Source organism: Gorilla gorilla, chromosome 11 (assembly GCF_029281585.2).
Source record: "Gorilla gorilla gorilla isolate KB3781 chromosome 11, NHGRI_mGorGor1-v2.1_pri, whole genome shotgun sequence".
NCBI classification, from domain to species: Eukaryota; Metazoa; Chordata; class Mammalia; order Primates; family Hominidae; genus Gorilla; species Gorilla gorilla.
In genome coordinates, this window is record NC_073235.2 from 123,202,844 (window position 1) to 123,208,100 (window position 5,257).

General features: G+C 36.3%; 1 long non-coding RNA gene across 1 annotated transcript; it reads right to left on the minus strand.

Moving 5' to 3' along the window:
- Window positions 1–490: 490 nt before the first annotated feature.
- On the minus strand, window positions 491–4,976 carry LOC109025925 (uncharacterized). Its single transcript, XR_002004881.4, has 3 exons — window positions 4,820–4,976; window positions 2,369–2,651; window positions 491–718 (listed from the first exon to the last, which is right to left on the minus strand). It is a non-coding gene; the product is annotated as an uncharacterized lncRNA (long non-coding RNA).
- Between the last annotated feature and the right edge of the window lie 281 nt (window positions 4,977–5,257).

A 5,257-nucleotide genomic window follows, 5' to 3' on the forward strand; every position in this document is an offset into this window, starting at 1 on the left:
ATGATTAGAGCATCTGAGGAGCTGCAACATTTGATGGGTTAATACTGGTAGCTGAGTCCTTGGATTGAATCCAACTCAGTCATCACTTTGAATGAGGCAGTTTGATGAGCTTCAGTAAGGCTGGGACTGCTGTCATTGTCCATTTGAGACTCCAAATACTAGGGAAAAAATAAAAGCCAGTCTTCGACAGCTAGACAGGTCCTAGGAGTATGAATGTCAATAACATACAGTTATAAAATGCAGATTGGGGCATCTTTGTTATATAATTGTTAATGAGCAGAAAAACCTCACAAAGAACTCCCTGCCCTATTATTTATCTCCCTGCCCAAAAAAGAAAATAACAACAAAAACATTAAAATACATCGGCCAGTTTTTAAAAGTTGTTTTTTTCTGCTTTGTCTAAAATTGTGTAAAAGATAAGGCTAAATTAGAAAATCTTTTACCCAACCTCTTCATTTGTGTAAAATAAATGCACACAACTCATTTAAAATGGGAGGCTTGCAAATTTACTCATTAGACACAATAACCAGTAAGCTGGTGTCTCAACTCAAGAGGAGTCTTCATCAGGCAATTAGGGAAGGTGGTTCTCGGCTGCCTCTCCATCTTCAAGAGCGCTGGATCCAACTTGCTTTTAAAATAGTGAGGCTGTCAGAGGACTCAGATTGAGCATCTACATTTCAGGCGAGTCCATAAATTAACTTCTAGTACTTATGGCATTCTGAAAGAATGAAACATTCATTGCAATTCATGGTTTGTCTGTTTCAGGAATGTTATGAAACCATGCCTGTTATACAGGGAGAATTTTCTACCTCCAATGTTTATAGGAAGTTATTTTTCTTGCCAAAGCAAGACATTATACTATCATCCTCTCTCCTCTTTCTCCTTCTCTCCCTCTCACATCAAAGGTGACCCTCTGAAAACATGTAAAGTGGGATACCTTTACAACTTGGTGGCAGGGGCCAGAATTCACAGCCTCCTCCTGATTGTTCAATCAGGCCTTCCTCATTCGAGTGTTCAGTTTAAGTGAACTTGAGTCAGCTGGCAGAATATCTGGATTTATATCTTACTGTATTATTTTCTTAAGGGGCATTGATTTCCAATATACATAGTCCTTACCATACTTTCTGCACCTGCCAATGAGTGTCATGATTCTGAATTGTACTGCAAGTCAAAATACCAGTTAGCTGATTCACGTATAGGTCTTTGCTAAAGATGAAGATGAAAGCACCAATTTGTTTCAGGAATAACATAAATTTACAATCCTGTATCATTACTTTTGTCTTTGCCCACATGCACATAATATAATATGCAGTGAATCTTTATTTTTCATTAAGAACATTTCTTAACACCTTCTATGTGCTGGGCTAGCAGTGAGGGATTGAAGATACTCAGACTGGCAGCACTAAATCTGAAAGTTGATGGTCTTCCACTTGGAATCTTTAAGTAAATAGACTTTTATTGACAACATTAATAGAAAGGGAATAATAATAATAATAAAAGTCTGCTCCTAAGGTGGTATTTTAAAAAATATTTTTCAGATTATATATTCTAAAGTTATCTTTATATCAGTGATATTAACAATACTATCGAGTTTATCCATGACTAAGTGTTTCAAGATGTTTGCATTGTTTGTTAACCAATTTAGAATTTCATCCTAAGCCTTCTTAAAATAAACTAGGGAATATATAAATGATTTTAAACACTGACTCTTTGTGATATAGTTTCTTAAGGATAAAAAGATACATGAAATATTCTTATCGTCAAGGAGGTTAAAATGTGGTAAAAAAATGGATTCACTGAGATCACAGTTTACGTGTTTCCTATACTGTATTGACAAACACAGCTTAAGAATTATACTAATGCTTTTTTAAAGGTTTTTAAGTTAAAAAATAAAATAAAGGTTTAAAAAGTTACCTAGAAAATTATACTGATGAAATATTTTTCAGTAAACTGGTTAGGAGTTGTATCAAAAAGCAAATTTTATATTTACATTGTGTTAAGGGCCACATTGAAGGTGGAGAATACGGTAAAGATAAAAATGGATAAGGTCTGTACGCTTGGATTTCAGAGCTAGTGCTTTGTGTTCAAATTTATTTTTTTTTTCTGTCTCCCATTTTTCTTCCTCCGCCAAAACATAGATGGTATATCATGTAACTAATTTGTTCCTTTTTTCTCTTTAAAATATGAGCAGTCGGTGCCCTCTTTGGTAATTACAGGAGGAGGTTATTCAAACAAGTTTTGTTGTAGAAAACAATCTAAATTCTTTAAATAAAGTTTCATAAAGTCTAATTTATTATCGTGATTAACCTCATCAATAACACCTAATGATATAACATTTTTAATGAAATAAGTTGAAATGCCTCCTTACATTTTCAGTTAGTTTTCATCTGAAGTGATCATGGGCTAATCTTTCAGATAATGAGTTAATGACAATGGAATTTTAGTGATGAAAAATATGCTGTCATTATACGTGGATTCCAGTTAGCAAACTTGTATCATCTCAATGGAATTTAAACACAATTCTCTGCAGGTTTATTAGTCTGACATCTAGGTCTTACTTATGGATTTTCTCCTCACAGTCCATTTGATCAGCTGGCAAAAATTAGATTTTAGGCTGTTCAGAGACTGAAAATGGTGGCATATCAAGGATCCTGAAAAGGGGGAGAAAAATGAAATTAGGAAGCACTGCTCACTGCTATAATCTCTAATTTGAGCAAGAAATTCACATGATGATCAAAGGTGGCAATGAGCCACTGTGATAGATCAGGGCAGTGGTACCAGGGCTTCTCAGACTTTGTTTTTCCAATTCCCACTACCAAAGTCAGAGTGAGTCCAAAATGTGTGGCAGGTGATGCTGCAAGAGGGGCATGCAGAGAGGGACAGTGGGAAGGCCCCAAGTGCATGGGTTAGTGTTTTGGAATTGTGTTTTAGGGCAGTCAAGCTAGAGGTACACATTGCTGACAGTAATAGTATTAATAATGCTAACTACTGTCTATGGCTCAATTACAGTGAAGGGGATATCTGGAAAGACCTCATGGAAGTGGCAGTGTGTAAGCTGAAAAATGAAAGGCAGCAACACTTGAATGTTCAGAAATAGGGTAAGGACATTGAAGGCAGAGTGAACAGAGCATCAAGGGAGCCAGTTGTGAAGCTATTCAAATTCCGCGTTGTGGAAACCATCTAAAACCACTTTTGGTAGCTGCAGTTGACCAATGTGGCAAGAATGTTCTCTTATTAAGAAAAAAAATGATACAAATAAGCCTATTAAGGTACCTAAAATATTTATTCATACTTATTTGCCACTGTGGAACTCAATCTGTGCATACAGTGATCACTGAATATCACAGAATCAAGAAAAGTTGTTGGTAATTTTACTAAAATCTATGGACTGGAGAATGTCAGTACAAACAACAAAATCAGGGGTTGTCAGGTTTATGACCAGTGTTCAGCTGGGAAAAAGTACACTAAAAAATACACATAGAATCACTTATTGTTAATTAAAAGAAAGGAAAAAAATCTTTCTTGTTTTAGCAACACTGTCACAGTCTCACAGATTTTCTCTTTTTAGACCAAAGTAAATCCAGCTCTTAGAGGACATTTTCTGTCTGAGTCACACTGATAAAACTCACTGAATAAAGATGGAAAGGTGACACCAGAACAGTTTCTATCCCCTGGGGATGACCAAAATTGTAAAGAACAAAATATCATGGTTTTTTTTTTAACTGTCTAGTCCCATTTTGAATCAAAATAAACCTGGAATGCTTGGCAAATGAATTTTTTTTTACACTGGAAACACATTTTCTCATAATGCAATGGCTTTTAATCACCCTTTCAGTCCTTAGATTTGAAATGTTGTTAAGCTTAGTTTTGGTTTGGGATAATTTTTGCCCTTCTCAATTATTCATGGTGAGAAGAGTGGTCATCTGGTGATTAATACATATTTATTGAGCATGCTTTGTATGAGTAAAGCACTGAGTGAAGCTTCACTCAGTGCTTTAATAATAAAAGATCTCAGCAATTTATTTTACTTTTTAAATACTGTCCTAGCCTTCCAGGGCTGCAGAATCTGGGCTTTGGGAGGGTGGTAGCCCATGAATTATGTTGAAGGAAGCCTAGGTAAAAAGTGCTGTGAAACTAAGAGGTCAGGATTTACTGGTTCTAAGAGGGCTTCCTGGAGGAGGCCTATGTACTTGTTGAAGGTTTTATGTTCAAAGTAGCTTATTTGCATACTCACATTGGCTTTAGCCTTGACTCTACTGAGAGCTGGAGTTGTGGCTGCAGAATTCCCTATTCTAGAACATCTGTGCTTTTCATCCATTTTCTAGGTAGATGGGATCATTGCTTCTTTGTTCATCAGTACATCCTTAAAATATTTGCATTTGCTAACTAATTGCTAACTAATTTAACATAAAATGTTTACATTAAAACAAATACAATTCTATAACAGAATATAAGAGTCACATGGATTTTTCAAGATAAAATAAGACTTAATGGAGTTTTGCACTTATAGCAAGAAGCTGCTGGAGGAACACATTTACTTTTTTCTGTCATTTGGGGTATTCCAGGGAGATTTGGGGAGATTGCTCTAGTGGTGACTGCAAAAGGATTATAAAGGGCCCTAATCCTCTCAACTAAGTATCATAACCCATTCTTTAGATTGATTATTTGTCTATATGTTTTACCTGTGAATGCAGAATTTTTTTCTTAAGCTTGAACAGCATTTCCTGGAACAGTTTTAAGTATGTTAAAAATATTTTATCTAATTCTCACAATGATTCTTCAAGTAGGTATTGTAACATTTACTTTAGAGGTGAGTTACCTGAACCTCAGGGACATCGACTTGCTTAGAGTTTTAGTCAATAAGTGGTGGATCTGAGCTTTGAATCCATTTTTTTTGTTTTTTTTTTCCATTCCACTTACTGCCTCCCACTGGATTTGTCTGAAATGGTTTGTCCACACAAAGGCTTTGCTTGAATGGTGAGTTTGCAGCAGAGTGATGTCACTGAGCTTGAATTGCATTTCCCAGAATTCTTTTCTCTGTAGAGTTCCTTGTTACTGTGGGCCACTGAAGATGTTTTGTGTGTGTGTGCTTTGGGGGCGGCGGGGAGGGGGGTGGATTTGGAAGCTGGAAGTGAAGGAGCAGCCATATTTCTTTTCTGTGAGGAGGTCACTGCTAGGCATGAGACCACACTGGAGCTCACACTTGTTTACCTGCTGGCTTCTCTTGTGGGTGTTGGGAGATGATTGGGTCCTCAGT